Source organism: Rattus norvegicus, chromosome 14, assembly GCF_021556685.1.
Source record: "Rattus norvegicus strain SHRSP/BbbUtx chromosome 14, alternate assembly SHRSP_T2T, whole genome shotgun sequence".
NCBI lineage: Eukaryota > Metazoa > Chordata > Mammalia > Rodentia > Muridae > Rattus > Rattus norvegicus.
This window is the reverse complement of record NC_141547.1, coordinates 81684022-81708441: the sequence shown is the minus strand read 5'-3', so window position 1 is coordinate 81708441 and position 24420 is coordinate 81684022.

Genomic DNA, 24420 nt, shown 5'->3' with positions numbered 1-24420 from the left:
GGCTAGAGACCATGGTGTCTTCTGCTGAACTAACCTTGGGGGCTCAACAGCTGGCATGGAGGTCTATTCTCTGCAGTATGGGAAGCAGAGGAAGCCCGGACTGAGCGTGTACTTTGACATAGGCCTGGCCTGTTGAGAACTCCAAGGCCAGCTGACCCATGGGGAGTCTGTATGAACCAGAACCAAGAGAAATGGCAGAGCTTTTCTCAGAAGTCCAAGAGTGAGGGTTTATAGTAATCAGTGTCTACAAAGACTAACAACAGCTGTGTGGCTTTCTCCTCTTGGATGTTCATAGCCTGAGACCACTCAACCACAAAGAGCCAACCAAAACTCCTTCTCCATGCTGTACTTAAACACCCCAAGGTACCAACCAGGTCTTGCCTTAGTGGTAGCATCTGAGAAACCCACCTGATCCCAGTTCCACTGTCTGCGTGTCCACATTAATGTCTTTTCTTCATTCCCTCATTGCCCCTCGCCAACGTCCCAGGACACATGGGACACAGAACTACAGAGCTAGCTCCCTCACACGTTTAAATGGAGACTTGAGCCCTCAACCTTTTCCTGTAAGAACAGAAGTATGAGGGTCCCCCATCCACAAACTCAGCTTAATGGACAGACAGCCACAGGCTGGAGAATGGAACACTGACCACGCTGTGAAGGATGGAGCTCTAAGTATGACGTAGATAGCTATGCCCCCGGGGGATGGGGACACAGAAATGACATGCATAGCTATGCCCCCGGGGGTTGGGGACACAGAAATGACATGCATAGCTATGCCCCCGGGGGTTGGGGACACAGAAATGATATGCATAGCTATGCCCCCGGGGGATGGGGACACAGAAGTTGGCCGCCCACCCCCTGCGCTGTTGCTGGTGGGCAAGGACCTCCGGCGGTTGTGGCACTGGTTAGGGGGCGTGGCCAAGGACGCTGAGCCTCCCCCGGGGATGACTCTCTGCCTCCCCCGCCCCCGACCGGCCCCCACCCTAGCACACACACACACACAACTATTTAATTTTGCTCTGGCAAGAAATAATAGAACCCTGTGTATCTATTACAGATGCGGGGAGATTGGGCCTCCACGGCTGCGCGGCACATTCAGAGGCCTAACAAAGCTAGCTGCAATCGACGGGCCTGCCATTACCCATTCAGCGCGTGTAATAAATGAGCCGGGCGCAGCCTGCCATATACCACCCGGCCCAGATAACGGCTGAAAGGAGAAAATTAAATTTTGCTTTTGTTGAAACATTATGATTTATGTATTTGTAATATAGGCTGCGGTGGGCAATTGGGGGAAAAAAAGATTGCTGAATATCCTTCAGGGTTACTGATGGCCCCACTGGCCACTCAGCACTGAGCTCAACCCACTCCTCCCAGGGCAGGGATAATAGCAAACCCAAGTTCCCATTAACCGATGCTTCAGCAGGAGGAGTGAGGGGTTGGCCAACTGCTGCAGTGCCACCTTGGGGAAGTCTGAGCAGGGCCCCAAGAGAGAAAGGGAGAGCAAGGGGCGGTGCCTATGTGGCCAGGAACCTGGAATGGGGCATTCCGATTGCCCATGCCCTATCTGGGCCCATAAAAATAATTAACTTCTCCCACTAGCCCTGGAGAGACAGACTCTTGAGCTCGTCCTGTAATTTATAACCCTGCAGTTCTGCCCCTAATGCAGCAATCAGAGGCCTTATCTCGTTGGAGAAGGTAATGAACTTACAGCAGTCTGGTGGTGCGGCTCATCTCAAAGGGCCCTCGGCATTGCGGGGAGACCACATGGGGGCTCCCTGCTACCAGACCACCAGGGAGCAGGGAGCCCCTCCCCCTTAAATGATGCGCACCATCCTGGGGGGCTGGCCGGGTGGGGCCAGGGTGAGCCATCTTGGCTACAGGGAGCATGCTCCTGGCTAGGCAGAGAAAGGCACCGATGCAAGGAGCTAAAACCTGGCCTTCACAGGGCTGGCTGAGGGATATGGGGTGTTTTCTCCCACCTAAGGCCATCTGAGGATCTACAGTGGAACATAACCAGGCATCCTTACCGCACTTGCTCCTTCAGAACCCCTGCACCGAAGTCACCCTGTCAGTCTAGGCACAGCCCACTACCCACCCAGAAAAACCAGACTCAAGCAGTGCACAGCCATACCACCTCTCCCTCTATAGGATCACCCTCTCCAGGGCTTCCTGGTAGCTAGTTGTCACACTTCTTTTTCCATCTACTGGGGTGGCCTGGTCTCATACATGCCAGACGGGGTTCAGCCATATCACTGTTGAGGTGTCTTCTTATCTCAATTACCATTTGTTCCGGTATCCAACACGACCCTGCTGAGCTGTCTTCCTGAACCCTTCTTCCCTTCTAGACCCATTCCAGCTCCTAGAACTCACCTTGCAAACCCCCCACCCCCGCTGGATCAAACCTTGCCTGAAGCTTGCAAGATTCATTGGTCCACTTGGCTGACTGAGTAGGAAGTTGCTCTCACAACTTTGAGAGTTAGGGCCCTGTTACCTGGTCGTGAGCTTGCTGGCAGTACCCTGTCTTCCTCTGTGACCGCGGTCCTTTTCGCTGAGGCTGGCCCCTTACTCTTCCTGCTCACCTGGCTCCATACTTAAGGCCCTGGACCTGGCTGCCCAGCTCCAGAGATACCCACCTGCAAGTGGGGAGTGGCTGAGAGGAAAAAAGGTGAGGCTGACCCTGCCTGGTCACTAACCTGCAGCAGGAGGGTGGGCAGCTCTCATGCTGCCTTCTGTAGGGCCAGCAGGTGTCCCTGTCCCTGTTTTTTAGGGGGATGGTTTGAGCTGAGAGATGACATCAGATGTAGTCACAGAAGGGTTCTGTCAGGACCAGCATCCAAGCTCACCTCTTCCCTTCTCCCTCCCTCTGAATCTTCCCTTGTAGCATTGTCACCTCTCAGCCCTCCAAATGCTTGCCCCAGCACCTGAGCAAGGTCACCAGCCAGGTGCACAGTCACCTGTCCCGGCCAAGTGACACAGACAGGCCTCAATCCGCACCAATAACATTTGCCTTGGGCAGTTTTCTTTGGTTCTTAAATCACGGCTGACAATGGTCTTGTTCCACAGGACCTGGTGCTTCACTGTTGGTCTGGCTGCTGTATGCGGACCATGGATTATTGTGAGGTACGAGGGGCCTCATTGTCTATACCAGAGGGTGTCTTCCTGGCGTGGTAATTTTATAGATGTGTGTCCTTCAGTACGTTCACTCACTGCTTTCTGTTGGCAGTTCATCAGTGGCAGAGGGGGCCTTCTGCCATTAGAGGCCCACCTTGGTCTCTCCCCAGGATACTTACACCTAGGCTTCCCTCCACTGCCCCCAGGGCAGGCATGTGGAAACCTCTGTAACCTCGGGGTTGGACGTGACTAAGAGCCACCGAGGACCCCGTAGGGACCACAACCTGTGACCCCCGAGTCTCTTCTTTCTTCAGGTTAGTAGGACGGTCACCTTGCTCTGAGGGACACAAGGGCCTTCCCTCCCAAAAGGACAGATCTGTTCCTCCAGGCAAGATGGGACCTACCTACAACAGAATTTGAGAGGCTCCCCAAGCTCTGCAGTAACTTAGGGAGGGGCTCATGGCCACCCTCTGCCCTGATGCTGCCTTCTATTCCCCTGGGGTGGGGTGACCTTTCTGTGTTCTGATTATCCAGTATGAAGTTATGATCTAAGATGCTGACTGGAAAGCAGTCGGGCATCTCTCCTCACAGGGAGTCTGTAGCAAAGGAACAGGGCAGGATCCCTGTGGGGATCAGACCTTAAGGTAAACTGAGGGACATCCTACTTCAGTTTCCAACAACAGGGACCACCAACCCCATTATCCACTGCTTGGAATCTCGAGCAAGCCACAGGAAAGGTATAAAGTCCTGGGGTACCTGCGAGAGCCCTTAACGACAAGAGCTCAAGGAGAACCCCCAGCCAAAGGCCTGAGGGATCCCCCAGGGCGGGTTGAATGAGTCTTTCAATCCCAACCACGTGCCTACACAGTGTGTGGCTGCTTGCACAGGGCTGCGAGCTGTGTCCTGGATGTGCTTGGAGACCACATCCCTGAGTGGTCGGCGTCTGAGGACACATCTACTAAATCTCTGGTACCTTAGTGACAGTGGCTTGCAGGTGTCTGTTGTCTCTGTTCCCTCATCCTCAATGAGGACCCCGTCAGACTGAGACCCACCCTCACAACTCATGTTTCTTGGTCAGCCCCGGCTCCCAGTGGGCCACTCCGAGGCAGACAGGGATACAATATGGAGTCTAAGTGTGAATTTAAGGAACATTGCACAATTCCACAGCTAAAGGTCAAGTCTCCACAGAGGGTAGAGCTGCCACACAGGTCACATGGTGCCAGGTGCTGTGGCCATCACACACTGTCTCCTGGGAATGTGAGCAGAGCCAGAATTGCTACAGGGAAATGCACAAAGGGAGTGACTTGGTTTGGCCTGGGGCTGTGTCTCAGTGGCTGGGCACTTGTCTGGCAGGCATGAGGCCCTCATTCTCCAACAGTACTGTGGAAACAACAGCTGGGTTTGAATTGCAAGCTGCAGGTACTCCTTGGTGCCAGACTACTTACTGATCACATCAGACTCACTGGAGCTACCTGGGTCCCCGTGGGCCCAACGCTCCCCCTTTCTTGTATCCAATAGCTCTTGGCACGAGAGCTCTTGATATGCCACAGGTCTAATAGGAATGAAGTGTCAATTAGTTTGGTATCTTGATTACCAAGGAATTTCGCTTATCCATTGCTCCTGTCTTCAAATCCCCTAGAGGTCTAGAACTCAGGGTACATGCCTCCCCGCCCCCACCCTGAGCATGAGGTATCTTATGAGCCTCAGAGCTTGGGGATGGAACTTTCAATTCAAGCCTTATTCATGGAGAGGCCTCCTGAGCCTACTCACATGTCCCCAAGGGCTTTTAGTACATGGCTCTTGAGTCTGGAGACAAACAGCTCGAATTTATGTGGGAGTCTGGGACCCATCACCTCAACCCCAAGGGCTTGAAGAGTAGCTGTCACAGCTAGGTAGGAGTGCCAAAACTAGGGATATGGCAAGGTCTCCGCCCACTGTCATTGTCACTCTCCTAGTCAAGGGTCATCAAGCCAGCTCAAGAACATCTGACCTCCAGCCTGCTGCCTGCTTCTGTGTTCTCTCTTAAGGTAACCTCAGGGTCCTCATCTGGCACCGAGAACAGTGGGGGAGATGGGACAAGCATGAGGCTATGCTTGTGTTGTGATGAGCTGAAAGTCAAGGGAGTGTCATGAGGTCCCCATTCCCAAGCACGGAGCATCTATGGTGTCCCAGTGCCTCCCTCCCACATGTCTCTGCTGCGTGTCCTCCCGATATCTGCCTCTGCTGTAGGAGCTCAGCCTGTGGATTTTCTGTCTTGTCTCATCTGTCCCCAAACAGAAACACATAAATAACAAGTGCGATAAAGATGGAGATGTTAAAAGTTTCTAAGCAAGAGCAAGCGATGAGAGTTTTTCTCGTTTTCAGGGATTGGGCGGGGGTGGGGGGTGAACGTGTCTAGGAGGCTAACGGAGCATCTGGGAGCGCCCCAAGCAGACAAATGTCACTTTGAAGAGCATGAAATTTATACAGAGCACATCCTTTCCCTGTCTCTCAGGGCTTCTCCTGCATTTCAAGGTCAGAGGCTCTGAACCCGGTAACAGCAGAAGCAGGTTTGGAGTTCAGTGTGACAGTGTGACCTGGGTCACGACTGCCGCAAGTCATAGGGTGAGGACCCAGTGGTCTCGAATGGCCCCCAGCCCGAAGCAGCCTCCTCCTGGAGTGAGTTCTCCACATCTGAGTGCCTGAGATGGAGTTAAGAAAAGCCTGCCAGGAGCTAGACCGTGAGCGGCCAGGTCCAGTCACCATACTTGATCAGGCAGTGGGGGGACCTGCCCCACAATGACAGGATAGGAGAGCTGCTCCAACTTTGTGGGAGAAATGAACGGCACAGCCTCTGCGGGTCTGGTTCCTGGCACCTCCACCCTTGGTTTCTCTGGAGAAGTCTTGGAGGTACTCACTCCACTTAGGGACACACCGACATGCTGAGCCCAGGGTGCTGGACTAAGATGGTGAGCCCTGCCTGCCCTGTGTCACTCCCACAATGCAGCACAAGCAGGCAAAGAGACCAAGAGCTACATGTCACCTGGGGGGGGTGGTTGGCGGTGCTCTGAGCTGCTGAACGAACGCTGCATTTGGCACTGCTCTGATGGCTGTCCCCACGACGGTCAAGGGTGACCGCGTGGCACTGGGCAATTATGTGATTTCCCAGCGAATCATTCCTCGCTAGGGCTGCTGCCGCCTCAGGCCTTAGCCTGGTGCTGGGGGTGTGCCTGAGACGCTGCTGACATTTCCCAGTCTACGAGCGATAATTGAGGTCCCAGCATCTGAGCTGCTGTCACCACCCTGGCCTGCTGCATTCCGTGGGCTCCAGAGACACCTCCTATTATGGGAGCCTCAGTAGGGCTTAAGAAAAAAAAAAAAAAAAAAAAAAAAAACAAGGCCTGGCTAAGAGGAAGGTGTGTACGGAAAGGTTTCCTCCTCAAAGTAGCACCAGTCCCCACTCTAAGGGCACATACGGAAGCTCTGGAGAGTGTGGCACATAGGATTCGGAGATCTGAGGCCAACACAGCATCCTGAGCGTGGTGTAGAGAGACCTCAGCACAGCTGGGTCTCCACAGCCTCTGCTCTCCAGCACCTGGCCTCTTGAGAAGGCCGGTGGCCCAACCTGCAGTCCCCTTATCTGCTCTGTGCAGACCCAGTCCCTTCTCACTGTCCACACAGGCGTAGCTGGGCCCCCATCACAGCTTCACCTTCAAGCTTGGTCCCCGTTGCTCTGGTAAAATTAGGCTAACCCTGCCCTGACCATCTAAACAGCCAAATCCGGACAGGGTACAGCTCCAACTGTGAGGATTGGTAGGGCTCGTGTGACTTCATTCACACAGCCATCCACACTGTGGAAGTTGGTGGCAACAGTGCCAGCCAACGGCACTGGGCTCTGAGAGGCTATCGGTCCCCTGTCAGACTCTGTGTGCCCACCATTCCACTGCTGCTTAGACATCTGGGGCAGCTTTTCAGTGGTCAGAGGTGAGGAGGCATCCTAATGGTCAGAGGGAGAAAGAGTCCCTGAGGGAAGCTGGCAAGGATGTATTGCTAGAGTCAATCCCAGGGGAGTCCTACTCTTGGAGGGACATCTGGTCTAAGGACAATTGGCAGGTTCCCTTGTGCTGTGTGGGAGAAGGGGAAGCAATTGAGACATCCACTACTGTGCGTGCTTGTGTGCGTGCATGTTGGGGTGACCGTCCTAGGACCACAGACAGTACTCATGGCCTGGCCAGCCCACACCCTGGACCTGCAGGGAGGCTTATTGAGCACTGTGAGTCTGGATGACAGGTATGAAACGGGATGGCTAGTCCCCACAGATATACCCAGGCTGGAATAATCTGGAATGGCAGGCTCCCCATTCAGGCTTGGCCTCCATTTTTTATGCCTCTCCCTCTAAGACAAATGCCATGTCAGGCCAGCTGCTGGGACCCGCATTTATCACCATTTAATGTATATTAAAGCATTCACACCTCTGACTGAGAAAACAAACAAAAATTTGTATCAAGCATAGGTGGCAACAGGCAGGAGGCAGGCAGGGCCCAGGTGGGGTGTCTGGGGCTCCCCTCTTCTATGAGGCTTGTGGGTTTTGGCCAGACTCTCCCAGGGTCCTAGGCTGCCTTGGGTATAAGAGGCATGACTGTGGCAAGCCTCCTCCTTAGCCTGCTCCTCGCAAATGCATGCCTAGTTTAGAGGGAAAAGCTGAGGCACCAGGGTCCAGGACGACATTGGTCCCTGCCACACATCTGCCCAGGTGTCAGCCCATGACCCTCCTGCTACACCTGCAGAGATGTTGCCTGGGATTTGGGGACCCAAGTGCAGGAATCCACCTGCTGCCTGCAGGGCACAGCCGGACAAGAAGTGGGCTGCACCCTGGCTCTGCTTCCCTGAGGCCAAGGCCGATGGCCTCCTCATTAGTTTTAGGAAGACTGAGGCACAACCACAATGGATCTGGGTGGACCCTGGCCAGGCGTCCACTAGGGGAAGTGGACTCATCTCAGGCTGATGCTGAAATCGACATAGTGAACAAAATTCTACTTCTGTCCATTTGTCCGGAGCTTATTAATACGACTGCTAAAAATTAGACCATATGTAGCCACCCCCAGCAGAGTCAGTTAATCCAGCCTCCTCTACACATGGGAAAACTGAGGCACAGGGGTTGGCAGGCTCATACCGAGGCTTGAAGCCTCCCCTACTCCAGCAGCCCCACCCCCAACTTGTGGACCCAGATCACCCAACCTTGGCCCTGTCCTCACCCCCTCTTGCTTCCTCCCCATCTCTCAGTAGCCACCAACCGTTCACCCTCACATCCCATAATAAACCTGGCCGTCCCCTGGGGGTATAAGCCCGGTAGCAGCCCCTGCAGTGGGGGCTGTGGTGGGAGGGGAGGGGCACAGGCTTGGGTTACTAAATCAGTCCATGCCTGTCACCAGCTCCGGGCCGCGGGAGCTGCCCGAGTGGAAATAACAAATGGCTGTCATTGTGGAGCCAAAAACCTGTGATTATAATTATCACACCCTCGGTGACCTTGCGTAAACTTTAATCCCTCTCCAATGGAGCATTTAAATAGCGTTCTCTGGGCTGCGGAGCCCCTGCCTGCCTGCCTGTGCTGCCTGCCACGCCCCCGGCCCCAGCCAGTTCCCAGGGGAACAGCAGTGCCTGCCAGAAGCCAGTCAGAAGCATTGAGCTGGGGGTGCCCCTGTTGGCCCAACTGGGGAGCCTCTCCCTTCATCAACCCTATTCAGAAAGAAGGATCCTAGAGGTGGAACAGACTTGATGAAAGTGGTCGTGAGAGACTCTCGCCAGGGTCCTCTGTCGCCATCCAGTCCTGAGCAAAGACAGTAGAATCAGAAATCACTCAGTCCTAAGGCTGAGGACTGAGCCCCCTCCTCCCAACCCAGCCTCTTCCTTGGCCAGGACCCTGCTTTCCAGATCCCAAAGCCCTGATAGCAGTCCAGGCCCTGGAGGACTGAAGGGTGGTACCTGCTCAAGGTTCTAGACTTGGCCCAAAACGCCTGTTCTGAAGCTCACAGGGTATCTTAAGGGTGGCTCCCCTCCAGTGATAGGACCCCAGGGTGCGTGAGGTGTGGTGCCTATGGGTAGGGATCATAAAGGAGTAGGGGTTTTCATCTGGATCACTAAAGGGACCCCCTTGGTTTTTTTTTTTTAAGATTTTGTTTATTTTATGTATATGAATACACTGTAGCTATCTTCAGACACACCAGAAGAGGGCATCGGATCCCTGTTACAGATGGTTGTGAGCCACCATGTGGTTGCTGGGATTTGAACTCAGGACCTCTGGAAGAGCAGTCAGTGCTCTTAACCACTGAGCCATCTCTCCAGCCCTGGACCCCCTTGTTTTATGAACAATTTAGACATGTAGTAGTTGAATCCCAACATACTTCTTCCAAAGGTGGCCTGGCCTGGCCTTTTACCCCTTTACAGGGGCACTGGAGGCAAGACCAGATAGTTGATGTCAGTGACCCAGTAGGCTGGGCTCAGCCCCTGTGTTTAGCCATCTCACACACTGTGCCCTCAGTGGTCAGGGTGCCAGGAGACCAGCCTACTGGGTCACTGACATCAGATGTCTCCTCTACTAGGTTACAAGACGGATAAAGCCTTCTTGCCCTGCAGGAGGGACAGGATCGCATCAAGCCACACTTTGGCTTTGTAGCAAACCTTGATGACACACACCTATAATTCTAGCGCTCTAGAGGCTGAGGTAGGAGGATCACAAGTTTGAGACCAGCCTAGGCATCTTAGTGAGACCCTACCTAATCCAGGCTGCAGTGGGAGTGGGGTAGGGCGGGTGTGATGGGAAGATGGCTCAGCAGTGGAGAGCACTTGCTACGCTTTCAGAAGACTGGAATTAAGTTCCCAGCACCCACACCAGGGAGCTCACAGAAGCCTTCATGTCCAGCATCAGAGAATCAGTTATCCTCTTATGGGCTCAATGTTACCTGGGTACACATGTGTATACAAACCGATCTAAAGAGGAAGGAAGAAAGCTTGACTCCGGTCACCACCAGTCTTCCTCTGTGCCTATTTCTTGGGAGCTTGGTCTCCTGGGAAGGAAGACATTGTCTGTTGCTTAGTTTTGAATGAAGAATGGCAGGCGTGGCACAGTGCCAGGCAGCTAGCTTTTGACTTATGTCACCCACCTTGGCCTACTTTGAAAGGCCACCTGCAGCCTGCCCTGACTCTCAAATGTGTGCTCGGCTTCCTGCTCCGTGTTCTCCAGAGGTCCAGTTGGCCTTGCCCTGTGGTTTTGGGGTTTGCCTGAGGGTACCCAAAAATCCCTGCTGCTTTCTCCTGGCTGACCTTCTTAAACATTTAGCTCCACAGGAATCCTGTCAGGATATAGGAATATCCCTTCGTAAGTGAGCCGTCTGCTTTTGCTGGTCTGACTCTGTGCTCTTGGGTCATCTGTCCAGGGAGAGCTGCTGTTCCTCTGTTCCTCACCCCCTCTGGGAGCTCCACAGCTCGGCTGGCTTCCACAGGGTTCACATGCCACATCACTTTCTTTTTAGATTCACTTGTTTCATTCTATGTGTTTGTGTGCTTTTGTTGACATGTATGTAGACACAATGTGTACTTGGTGCCTGTGGAAGTCAGAAGGGTCTCGGACACCCTGGAACTGGAGTTACATATGGTTGTGATCCACCATGTGAGTGCTGGGAATTGAACCCAGGAGCAACACGTGCTCAGGTCACCAGGCCATCTTTCCCGCTCCCCTTACATTGTTCTTGCTGAGTTTACCTTAAGTATTTTGTCTTCTGTGCCTTTTGCTTTCTGGGTGGTGGTAACTTCCTGTTGTCCGCAGACTCCTTACTCAAGTGCTACTGCTGTACTGTTCCACTGGCTCTTCTACCTCTCAGGGTTGACACCAGAAGAGAGCTCATGTGGCGTCATGAGTGTCATGGGCAGCGGGACCTGACTCCCTTGCAGCTCAGACAGAGCTGAACTCCCTTCAGCCTCAAAGATAGTGTGTTTTCAGTGTGTGCTCATGTCTCTGTCTCTCTCTCGTGGGGCACCCATCATATGGGACAGGTCCCACGCCCTTAATCACCTTTTTACAGATTATCTCCTCAGCCACATCACACTCAGGTCTGGGTGTGAGGGAGGGAGCAGACACAGTTCTGCTGCCAGCCACATCCAATTGGGCAGAGCATAGTAGCCCTGAAGAGCCCATGTGACTAGCACAGGCCCTTCAGATTGCCACACCCTACACCGGGCTGTAGCTTCACCAACATCACTTAGCATGAGACGGTAGATAACAGTAGGCTCTCTAGAGAGGCCTAGGGAGTTACAGGCCTAGGGGGAACTTTGTGAGTCACCCCACCCTACGAGGCCCTGTCCTATAGCTGACCATCTAGGCCAGAGAAGCAGCCTAGCCTGCACCATGCTTGTGGCTGGTGCCCCAGCCCAGTCCAGCGAAAGGCACTATATAAATGTAAATGTCTCTCCCAGCCCCCCTCACACACTCATTCAACAAGCTATCAGCACAACCCTGTCACTCCAATTTTTCACACTTTATGTCTGTTCTCTGTCTGGGGCAATCATGTCTCCTAGACTCTGGCAGGCTGGACAGGACAACAGACAGCAGAACCGGCTGACCGAAGGAGAGGCCCAGCAGGGCTGTAAGCCAGGCGTGAGGTGAGTAGTCATTTGGGTCAGGGAGAGGATTAAGTGTAAGGGCAGCTCCTGTATAGAGGACTCTCCTGGGGCTGCACTCTGAGTAGAGCAACTCTGTCAACCAGGGTCTTCCGTTCTCTCAGCCGCCACCTTAGGGAGCTCGGGCTGCAAGACTCTCTGGTACTCTATCCGAGAGGCAGAGAGAGGGGTGGGGCCCTGGGGAGCAGTGGTGGCCTCCAGTCAGGAAGTTACAGCCAAGGAAGGTGGGACAGACACACCAGGGCTTTCAAAAGAGCTGGGGCTCAAAGGCAACTTGGGATGGGATCCCTGGTGTACTGGAAGAGAAAACAGCAGGTACTGTCCTAGAGTGGACAGTGGCAGGGTGTGGCCACACTCAGAGCTGGGGCCCCAGTGCCAAAGTCTACACAGAGGGTCTGACCTTCCCTCTAGACATTGCATCCTGGACAAGCTTATCATAAAAGGACACTACCCTCCTGTCTCCTACCCACCTACCCTACAGCACTTTCTGCTGACACCAGGCTAAGACTCTCTTCTTGGTAGCTGTTCATCTCATGGCTTCTGAGAACCAGGAGAAACAATCAAGACTAAGGCCTTCAACAAGCTGGAGTCATTTCCTGGGCAGAGAAAGAGCAGAGTCAGGCAGTTCCACCCCCAGATGCACAAGGGTCACGGATGGTGACACAAAGAGCCCCAAGGTAACTTCAGTTTTTAAAGTACCGTCCAGTTAGGAGGAGAGGCTTGGACTGTGATCGCCACAGGTGAGAAGGTGAGGCAGGGAGATCTTCGTTTCCAGACCAGCCTGGTCTATACAGTGAGATTTCGTCTCAAAAGAGGGAAGCCTAGTTTTATGTAATGTAGCTTACAGACAACAAATCCCCATCTTTGGAGCATATGGCTTTGGCGTGATCTGCAGTGTGAGCCCCGTATGATTGGCAGGCTCTCCACCAGCCGGAAGTCATCATCCTGCCTCCTCTCAGTGACCACAGCTCCCAGTGCTTCTGGGGTCGGGTCCTCCATCTAGGATTTTATGCAGACTTTGCCCTCTAGCCTCTTTGGCTTTGGTCTTTATCCCTTGTAGTATTCAGAGCGGCACAGCCTGGTGATCTGTCTTTGGTGGACAGACAACGGAATCGTCTAGGTCTGACAGGTAAAACCAAGTGATGGTGTATGCCTTTGATACCAAGGACTACTGGATCGAGTGGTAGATAAATGTCACTTTAAAAAATCATTTTATGTTTATGTGTCTGTCTGTCTGTGTGTCTGTGTAAGTATGCCACATGAGTGCAGGGCCTGCAAAGGCCGGAAGGCATCATCTGGAGCTAGAGTTAGAGGTGTTTGTGAGCTGCCTGTGCTAGGAACCAAACTCAGGACCTGTGGAAGAGCAGCAGGTGCTCCTGACCACTGAGCCATCTCTCCAGCCCCAGGATGTGTAACTTTTTAAGAAGCAGCCCCTGGGCTAGAGAGACGGCTCGGCAGTTAAGAGCACTTGCAGCTCTTGCAGAGGACCTAGGTTTGAGTCTCAGCACCCACATGGCAGCCCACCGCTGTAGCTGCATTCCAAGGGATCTGACGCCCTCTTCTGGCCTTCCTGGGCACTGCACAATTGTGGTGCACAGACATACGTGCAGACAAAATAAATATGCATAAAAGTAAGCAAAAAGTAAAAAAAGAAACGACCCAGGCATTTACTTAACTTCTGTGCCTCCAAAACTGTCCACCAGCAGGCCAGTGAGAGCCAATGGATGTAGCTGTCATCAAACCGATGCACAAATCGGAGTGTCCCTGATGATCTGCAACTCAGGCACTTCCTTCCGCACATGCTCACTGCCATTCATGAACCATCCGTGGTGACCTTAGCTGCTCAGAGGTCTCGGCTGCAGCTCAGAGCCGAGCTCCGTGCCCCGAAGTGTGAGAGCCCTGGCTTCTATCCCAGCAACCCACACACACACAGATCCACCCATATCTTTTGTCTGTTTCTATCTCTTTTTAAAAACCGCCTTCTAAATTCGAGCTAAAAGCTGAATGTGGCAGTGCACACCTTTAATCCCAGCACTCAGGAAGCAGCGGCGGGCAGATCTCTGAGTTTGAGGCCAGCCTGGTCTACACAGCAAGTTGCAGTACAGCCAGGGATGCACAGAAAGACTCTGTCTTAAAAAGCCAAAAAAGAAAAAAATGTGAGTTAAAACGAAGAAAACATTAGTCGTTTGAAGTTGTTTGATTCTGTAACGGTTTTTAAAGTATGTTCGCTGATGAGGCAGCCGGGCTGCCAAACCTGACAATGACCTCAGTTTAACCTCTGGGGTCAGCAGTCTAGAAGGAGAAGACCATGAGCTGTCCTCTGAGACTCATACCATGGTATACACACATTCACACATATATGGGCACACGAAATAAGTGTAATTAAGATATTTAAGTATGCTCAGAGTATTATAACCATCTCCAGAACCTCTTTCCTGCTAGGCAGCCACTGCCCCAGTCCAAGTCAGGCAGTGTGCAGATTTGTAACTGGTTTCACGGGTCTATGTGTTTTCAAGAGTGCCAGTCCTAAGTTCCTACACTTCTTTTCGTTGCTGAATAATATTCCATGGGCAGACTGCGTTTTGTTTCTCATTCACCAGTGAATGGATACAGCCGTTCCATATTGGGGAAAACACTCTCCTAAGGGTGGGCCTGACCCAACCTGGCCAGCCCTAGGCCTTACTTGCTAGACTTCTCTCCAGACACTTGCTCTGCTCAGACACCTGGGAATTTCCCAACACCCTCTCCCCAACATGAAAGCATTCCGGACAGCTCCTGAACCTCAGGGCCAGTAGCTGTCTGAAGTGATGGGCCTGCAACGGACTGCTCTGGCCAAGCCTTTTGGACCAACATCCTCATACCTGGTGGCTGGCCCAAGGGTGGGCAGCTGAAGGTCATCTGGCAAATCTTCCGGATGTTCCTGCTGTGTTCAGGAAGCCTGTGGCCACAGGAGAACCGACCCCCTGCGGTCCTGTGGAGCAGAGTGTTACTCTCCTCTGTGCCCTTGACCTCTATTGCACAGCAGTGAAGAATATCCTATGGGAGTGCTGCTACCGGGACAGATGCTATCCACAAGTAACAGCACCCAAGGTGTGCACAGGGCGGGTTGTGGGGAGAGGATAGGAAGAGGCTGGGGGCAAGAAGAAGGACTTCCAGGCTTCCCTGTCTCATCTATGCTCCAATCCCTACAGTGAGATGGGACCTGGCTGTCTGGGGCAAGAGTCCTCCCCGCCCTCGGGGCAGAGGGCTCCTGTTAAGACAGACAGTACCTCTGTGGGCACAGGCTTCACTCAGGGCAACATCCTAGCCAGGCACCTGCCACAGCAGGGATTCACCCACCCTCAAGGCTTGATTTATAAGGTGTCTTGTTCCGGGTCATTTGCTTTCTCCAAAGGCTGCAGAAATCTAATTGCTCTTTGAAGAAGAAAAAAAAGCCCCAAATAAGGTGGTTAATTGCAAGTGAGCAGTTCCTCGAATGAGCAGTCGCACTGGCCTGGAGGTGATCACACGGGTGGAGTCTGAGTGGGAGCGAGGCTGCTGCCTGGTGGGAGGGCTGGGTGGGCACCGAAAGAAAAGCCTGCCCGTTCAGCTGGTAGGAGACCAGTGCAGCCCAGCAGCGAGCTCGGTGTGATGCAAAGGTTAAAACTCTCTCTGGAGACCCTTCTGGCCTGGCGGTTAATTGGAATAACAAAGTCAATACGTGTGGCTGCCAAGGGACACAATCTTCATTTGATCTCTCTCCTGGGCAGATTAATTAAGTGTTATCAATTAATGGCCCTGGTTAAAGGGGACACATGTTAGCCACTTTCATAGGCAACGTTGGGCCTATTGGCCTGCAGTCGGTTTTTTTGGGTAAAGTGAGGGGATGGTAATGGAACCTTGGGCTGCTCAGCCAAACCTGTCTTCATGCCCTTGTACCACAGCAGATCACCTCAAGCCTTCCAGTGTTCTCAGAACCCAGTGCAGAGGGGCAGGGCAGAGGGAAAGCCCAGGAGGGCATATTCTACCAGCACAGAGCTCCACCCAGGGTCAGCATTCATGGGTAGATACACCAGTCCCTCAACAAGAATCAAGGTCTGTTCACAGAGCTGCAGCTTCTGACCTGGCACAGGCTGCCTCACGGAGCAAGCATGCCTTTGCTCCAGCTGGCCCTAAGCCACTGTGTGCTGGTCTCAAGGAAGCAGGAACAGGCATAGGCCGCTCACGGAGCAAGGTGAGCGCCACCTGGTGGTGGCTAGCTCCCTAGTACAGGGGACATGGCTCTTGAAGGAGCAGAACTAAGGAGCCAGTGTGGGTACCTGCTCTAGCCATGTGCAGCCTTCCAAGATAGTCCCAATTCCTCTAAGTCCCCGATTAGACCTCTGGGACCATGGTGAACCATCACACTTGGAGTCTGGACAATGAATATTATTTGACTGGGATCTTGTAACATCTAGCCAGGCTCACCATACCCAGGTGGCCCATGGACATTTATGACTCAGGAGAAAACTCCCAGGTTCCTTGTAGGAGACCAGAACAGGAAAGAGGTAGGGCAGTGGGGTCAGCTTTAGCCAGGTCTCAGAGAAGCAGCCATAGTGTTCAGGAGGAGGCTGCTTCTCTTCTGTTTCCTCTGTGTGTCTCCCAGAGAAGATGGGCATCAAAGGCCCATCTCCAAGGGAAGGTGAACTTTGGAGAGGGGATCAGTTTGCAACTATAGTGGAAGAAACTTTGCCTCGCGCCTGGGCTCTGCTATCTGTCAGCAAAGTGGCCCATACAACCCGAGGCACCTTCCAATGCTTGTCTGATTATCACGGAGCAGATATATAAAGTCTCACAGATCAGAAAGGAATGGCAGGAGCGATAGTCGAGTTATGATGGCATTAGTGATGTCAGGCACAAGGGTAAAAGTGATGGCAGTGACCGTGACAATGAATGTGGTGATAATGGTGGTTATAGTGATGGTGTAGATGGTGCTGATGGGAGAGATAAGGGTGATGATGACAATGGTGATGGGAGCATTGGTGGTGATGGCACCCATGAAGATGGTGTTGATGCCCGTGATGGTGATAACGGTGACGGTGATAGCACTTGCTGATGGAGATGGTGGTGATGACGGCAAACGTGGTGGTGATGATAATAAAGGTGCCAATGGGAAACACAACGGTGGTGGTGGTAGCATTGGTGGGGTTGGTAATGGTGCTGAGGGTGGTCATGGTGATAGTGGTCATGGTGATGATTGTGACGGTGCTGATGGTAGAGATGATGGTGGTGGTGGTGGTGCCGACCATGACAGTACTTGTGATAATGAAGGTAGGGGTGGGAGTGGAGATGCTGGCGGTAATAAGGATGATGGTGATGTTGACTAGTGGTGCTGGTGGTGGTGCTGGTGGTAACGATGGTCGTGTCGTGTGTTGGTGATGGGAACAGTTGTTTTGGCAGTCTATGACAAATCGCCTGAAATCGCTTTGCATGGCTGCAAACGTCGGTCATGATTAGGCGTCTCAAGCTGTGGCAGAGTCCCTCCCCAGTTGCTAGCCGCTCATGGTGTTCACTGTCTCTCAGCCAGGACGCTGTTCCTTACCCCCCTACCTTCTCCATAGACTGCATCTGCAGCTGTCTCCCACCAAAGCAAGTGGTAAGAAAGACATGGGAGGGAAGAAAGGGAGACCTGGAACGGCACCCATGACAGAGGGCACAGGCTGTTTCATAATCCATTTCAGAAGCGACACCTTCCTGCCCTCTCACAGTTGACAATACAGTGGTCAGTTGCTAGGGGCCATCTTGAGAGCTGCTGCAGAAGGGGCGTTGAGAACAAGGAAGGAGCAATGGGTGGTTGTTACCTGTAAGAGGAGGCAGTCAGGCTATGCAGCGAGGATCCAGCTCCCTAGAAAGGAACACAAACTTGGGCCTCACACCCAGGGCCTGGGCCGTTTGAAGTACAGTGTGCTGTGGGAGAGTTGCCTTTTCCTCTGAGCCAACTTGTGGATGTTATGTTCCAGAGCCCAAGCCTACCAACGGATCCCACAGTCTGCTCTCAGAGCTCCCCCTCGCAGGGGGGAACCAGCTAGGAGGAAAACTGAGGGACCAAGGGCTCAAGGGGCATACTGCATAGGTCGTTGGTGGAGGGACTAGGAGAAGGCTGAGGCTGTCCCTGGAAGGGACCCAGGCTGGGAGCCCTTAGTCACAGCCACTCCTCCCTGGCTCCCTAGAATAAATTCCCTTAACAATCCCATGCTGTAGTCCCTGAGGGATGAACACGGAGTCCCATAATTCTCCCAATGGGACAGTTTGTAATAAACTTGCTTCTAAAAACATATTTGCAAGTTGCCACATTTTTTAAGCAGAACAATCTCCACCAAGGCTCTCCGTCTCTGTGATGAAGTAGCCGACTCCGGCACACAGATTCTGTCACGGAGTCACGAGTGCAGGGGAAGTGCACTCTTCAGTAGCCCTCTTCAAAAGTGCTGCAATGTGTGACTTATGGCTCTTTAAGTAGTGCATCCTGCAGGTGACAGGTGCAGTCCAGGCTGGCTCTGCAGAGAATGGCACTGGGCAATCGGAAGCAACGGGGTAACACAATGAGACCAGTACCCAGTGGCTCTCCCCCAGTCCCAGCCCTGGCCAAGCCGACCCATAACCTTGTGGGATTTGGGAGCAGGAGCCAGCTGGTAGGGCAGAAGGTTCTATAGGCCTCAGGTTATCAGATGATACAGTGTTGGGGGGCCAATGGCAGGGCCCCTGAGAGCTGCCGGCTCTATGTCTGGTTCCCCACAGCTCATCCAGGGTCTCGGGACACCTGTTACCTGAAATCCCATCACAGCCTTTGTGAACATGACATGTCACCCGGTCTTAATGGAACATGTTTCCCACAGTGCCTTAGCAATGGCCTCTCAGAGTCTGTCCTTCCCCCTCTATGGGGTAAAACTGCCCCCCAATCTTGGCTTTGCTTCAGAGATCCCGTTGTGTAAGACGCTCAGGATGGTAAGGCCTGCTATACCAGAAGGATGAGTTCAAGACCAATCCCCACCTTTCGCATCAACAGTGTGGACATACTGGGGTTGGGACAGCCAGGTGGGGACACTTGGGTGACCAGGGTGAATGAGCACAGTGGCTACACAGAAGTAAATGAAACCGAACTGTCTGCTTTTCTTTACTTGAGATAGGGTCTCACTGTGTATCTCTGGCTGATGTGGAACTCACTGTGTAGACCTGGCTGGCCTTGAACTCACAGAGAGCAGCCTGCTCTCCCTCTGTATATGCCACCGCGTTTGGCCTCTACTGTCTACTTCTCCATGTCTGTTGTCCACAGAAGCTGCTCTGGGTACACTGAGCAGGTAAGGCTCCGACCTTCCTCAGGCCACTATACAGGAGGCCATCAGCTCTGACTACCTGTGACCTAGGTGCAGCAAGGGCAATACAGCAACAGCCCTCACCTTCCCAACCGGGCCCACTCACCAGGAGCCCATCCTGGGACTGAGGGAGACGCAGTCCAATGCTTGGGCAGCCCCTCACTCCATCTCTGTTTCTTGTCATAACCAGTGACCTAGCCTGTCAGCGTAGTGCGTGTCTGCATACACTAGTCACCTACCTCAGGGGCCAACAGAGAGTGGGGCTTGCCATGATAGCCACGGGTGAAGCCACGAAGCATCCGTGGATGGGTTAACTGAGAAACACAGCATGGATGTCTACACAATGGAGCAGTGCTTGACTTGAAAGGGAAGGGAATCTGATGTGTACTGTGGCGCATGTGCAGGTCAGACCAATGTCTCACATTGGTCTGAGAGCATCACATAGCTGTGAGACGGTGTGGAAGCCATGGCCGTGCACATTCAACAAGGGTACATTCTTTAGGAAACAGGGCAGGCCAAAAGGGGTCAGGCAAAAGCTTCTGACACATCTCCAAAATGGGCTGGAATCAAACAGGAGAACACATGGAGAGTAAACAAGGTTCATAAGCTGATGCCAGGAGGCTGACATAAAAAGAAGAGAAATTAATTTGGGAGTCACAGGTGTGTTTGGGTGACAGGAAGTACACACACACACACACACACACACACACACACACTGCCTGCCTTTACTGCAAACTCTGGGCCAATGCTAACTGCCAATAGCATGGTGTCCAGGGCCACCCAAGGGTACTGCCTGGCTTGGGGTCCTGGGACAGGCAAGGGTCTACCTTACTGACTCTGACAGAATCTGACTTCTGCTGCCAGAGGCATGTGGGTTTTCTCCACAGAATTTTGGGCCAGGTAGGGCCAGGGACAAAGAGGAACCCGAAGTGTCTGGGCACCCTGAAGACATAAAGGCAGAGGAGGGCAGAACAATGCTGCAGTGAGGATGCCTTCCTTGGGGGCAGGGTGTCTGGGGCAGCATGCAGCCTTAGAGGCAACTAAGATGGCCTCCCCTTCTGCACCCAGCTCCAAGGTCCTCAATAGGCTCCACCCACAAAGCGAGCATCAGGACCCCATTCTGCTGGAGGGGCAGGCAGGGTAAAACACAGCTCCAGGTGGTCCTGTGTATGCATTCTTGCCCCATAGTCTTGTACCCACAGCCCACTGGCCTCTCCTGGGGTGGGAGCCCGCAGAGATATATTAATTATATTTCTCTCACTAATGGGCTGCTTACTTTATGATGTGGGGACACAAAAGTAAATTTTAAAATCAATTATACAATTACATATGTAGCAATAACAGAGTACACGGCTAATCCCCGCCGGGTCAGAACAGCAACCTTCCAATAATGCAGGTTTCATTAGGGGAAGGGCTGTTATTGCCAAGAATTACAGAAATAATGGGAGTGGGTGTATTCAGCGAGAAGTAACAAATGAGGCCGCTCTGGAGATAAGACGCAGAGCCGGCTGCTCACGAGCACCGTGGAGGCCGAGTACATCGGGGGTCACTAGCGCCGGGGAACAGGAATTAATTTTAGACGCTTCCTGGAGCCCAGAGGGTGGGAGAGTGGGGGCTTCTGTTGAGCCCAGAGGTGGGAGGACTGGTGGGAGCGAAGCGGAGGCCCCTCACTCAGCCGCCCTCCTCTCTTCCAGCGATCTTGGGCTGTAAGCCCAAGCGCTACGTATTCCACAGCAGATCAGTCCTTGCTGCCACACGCATCCGTGGCCATTCCTGATCCCAGGGGTCAATGTTAGGTTCAGGGTGGGGCATGTCTTCAGTGTGTGTCCTGTTCTGGATCAGAGGAGCCCAGGTGACCACTGGCCGCTGAAAGTGTGCACCGTAGGCGTAGCCAGCATGGAGTTCTTCCCAGGTTTAAAGGCGGGCCACCATCCACAGGGATTGTTTCCAGGTGAGGGTTTCAGCAGAGTCCAGTCTGCCAAGCAGAGGAAGGACCCAACAAACAGTCAGTGTAGCTGAAAGGAAACCGGCTGTGAGGTGGCTCTCGGTGCTCTCCTGGCACCTCCAGGTAAACCTAGCAGGGTCAGGGCAGCAACCTTCTGCCCTGATGCCCCGCCCCCAGGAAGGAGGAGGGGCTTCGGCAAACAGTAGCAGGCTGCCCAGTAAACTGGCTCCTCCTGACTTCGCAGAAGAGACTGAAAGCTTGGCCACTTAGTAGCTTACCAAGGGTATCTGGGCTGGGACTAGGGCTAGCAGAACCAGCCTGCTCCATATGGTCCCCAGAGATCGTGCTGCTGAGACTCTAGTGAGACATTCTTCCTCCATAATTGGAGCAGGACCCTCTGGTGAGGCTGGGACCTTTGGCTGCAGGGTTTGAGCAGCACAGACAGCTGTGGCCAGAAGCAAGGGCTACATTGCTACCTGTCCTTAGATGCTCCCACACATCCCCAGAATCATCCCCTGTCGTTAGGGATGAAGCCAACAGGCCTAAGGACGGAGCACCTTGCGGATACTTAATCTCTACCGGCCTCAGAGGCGAGTGCAGGCATCCTAGATCGCCCCACCCCCCCTCACATACACACCAATGACTGCGGAAGGTTGGTGGCTTGAGACAGGACCGAAAGAACCGCCCAAGTGCAGGAGAGTCCTAAGTGATTACCAGAGGCCACCGGGTTACCATGCATGTAAATGAAGCCAAGACAGCCCATGGATCAGGCCTTTTCTTCCAGGCGCCAGCAAAGAGACTCTGATAAGGGGATCTTTGTAATTACACGGAGCTACACTGGTCAATTCTGACTTTTAAATACTGTAGGGCCCGAGAAAGGAAAAGAAAGCCGGAACACATGTTCTCTGGGGCAATAGCCTCGGCTCCTTTTGAATTTGCCGTCTTGCCGCAGAGCCCGCAGACACGGCCGCCCGCCTCCTTTGTGAGCGCTATCGCTCCATCACAGCGCAAGATCATTTCCAAATTAAATTTTATGGTCCATTACTTACTGCACCGACACTGGTCTAATGGAATCTTAAGTGGAACTGACTGGACCTGCGTGGGGCCAGCCTCTCAGTTAAGATGTTATTTAGTTCTAATTATCAGATAATGAACTCGGGAAATTTAATTTTTAATATTTGTATGTCAAAAGTCCATCGGGCTTTGGTTAGAGTTTAAATTAGAAGTTAACCTGGGTTGAGCACCAGACCTGGGACTTGTTTTTCTGAGGACTGAGGCCACAAGGAGCTCCTATTGTGGACTGCCTGTTTCCAGACACTGGCCCTCATGTCCCTAAGGAAGCCCAGCAGGAAACATTCCAAACCCACACCCTGGCTCTGGCTTGCTGCGGGGCAGGGCAGCACGGTGTGAGGCAGGCCAATGGCTTGAGAGCTCAGGACCAAGTGTCTGCAGGCATGTGAGGAAGAGCCATCACCCAGACCTATGGACACGTGCTAGGGTCACAAGTGCCCTGGTTTGCACAGGGGGTTGCCTCCTGTGTCCCCCAGCTGACAGGGAGATGGTGTGTCATCATCATAGGTGTCTGGGTGGGAAACATCCTCGGGAGGACAGTACTTGGCCAAGTCTCTGATTTGATGAACTCTTCACTCACCCAGACACCCTTGGAGCAGGCTTGGGCATCTCAAATTATTTCCGACAAAGCCAAGCTCTGTGCCCTACCCCATGGTGGCCTAGACCCAAAGCTGAGTGCTCTAACTGCCCCAGGGGACTCACTGGTCCTTTTCCAATGCAATCAGTTCCCAGGCTTGAGGCCATAGCAGCCAGGCACATAGAAGCTGGAGTGAAGGGGTAGCAAGAGTCTCTCGGAGGTGAAATGGCTGAGGGTGGCCTGGAGGATTATGGGCTCAGCAGTAGAACCAGAGATGACTAGCTGAGGTGAGAGGCCTCTTCCAGGAGCAGGTAGCCCAGTTCCTACTGTCACAGTGTCTCCTGCATACACACGAGGCTGCCAAGAGGCCAACTGGGAATGTTAGCTGTGTCATCTTCAAGGTTCCCAAAGTTTAAGGAGCAGGACTGTCCATCTGTTACCTGCTATAGCATAGCAAACATCGTATACCTACCTACTTCAAACCAGGATGGCTGACAGCCAAACCCCTTATTCTGCACCTAGGGCAGGGCTCTATAGATGGTTGCCTCTCTCTTCTTGGCATCATAGGGCTGGCTTCATAGCTGAGTGGGTCACCTTTAAGACCTCAGTGGAACCCATTTGGGCTGAGCTTTCTCCAGTGTGGTAAAGAGGACCACAGAGAGCTGGAGCTAGGAGCTGAACCACACACAGTAGGGAGCATGGCAGAGGTGGGGCCAGGAGAGAGGTGTGGCTCACTCTGCTGAGGCCGCACCAGGGAATGTTATCCTCCTTCCCTTTGGCCACACCCTCCTCAGGGAACCATTCCTCTTGGCCTTCTCTAGTTTGAAATTCATCACTAAGGCCACAGGACACTACTGTTTGGTAGAAAAGCATCAAAGAATGTAGACTTGGCATCTGCTGCCTGTAACCAGGTCAAATTCACCATCCTTTCTACACACTGCCTTCTATAGGTACCTACTTTCTGGCAAGATAGATCTATGCCATCTCCCCTCCACCCAGAGATACCTGCGCTTCCCACTCCCACGCCTGCCCGGGGACTGGTGTCTGTCTTCTTGGGAAAGAGATCCTATTTTTCATGGGGCTGGTGGTCTCTATTGAGTCTAGAAGCTCTGAGTTCAGCTTTCCATTGGGTAGAGCTCTGGGCTGGGGTGGGGCTCTGAGCTTGGGCAGGACCCCAGCACAAAATGCTCTGCCCAACCACTTCCACCGGATGTTCCTTGAGCCATCCTTGGTTTTTAGCCTCAAGGCTGGCCTCCTTCCTGTCCTGCTCTCTGCTGTGGCTTCTGTAGTCCCAGTTTGTGCATCTCTAGTGCCTGCCCCCCCACCCCACCCCCACACACACGTACATCAGCTCCTGACTCGGAAGATGGGCATTCTGACTTTCAGCTGCACTCAACTGATCCCTCAGCAGAGAGCTCTGGTCACTGAAGCCAAAAGCAGAGGTTGCTCTGCCCTTCCATGGAGGTATACCATGGCTACTGTCGTCCATGTTGCCAGCTTGGGCAACCAGAACAGGAGTAGAGCCTTGTCTGACAGGCAACCCCCTCTTCTCGAGAACCTCAGGTGAGCAGTATTCCCCCATGGCCTCTGCTCCTATTCCTTGCTCCAAGTTGCTGTTGCGAGGCTTCCCTCAGTGACCAATTTACACACTGTAGGACGCAATAAACCTTTTTCTGCTCAAGTTACTTTTGGTAATGGTGTTTCATCACAGCAACAGAAACCCCAAGTTCACCACC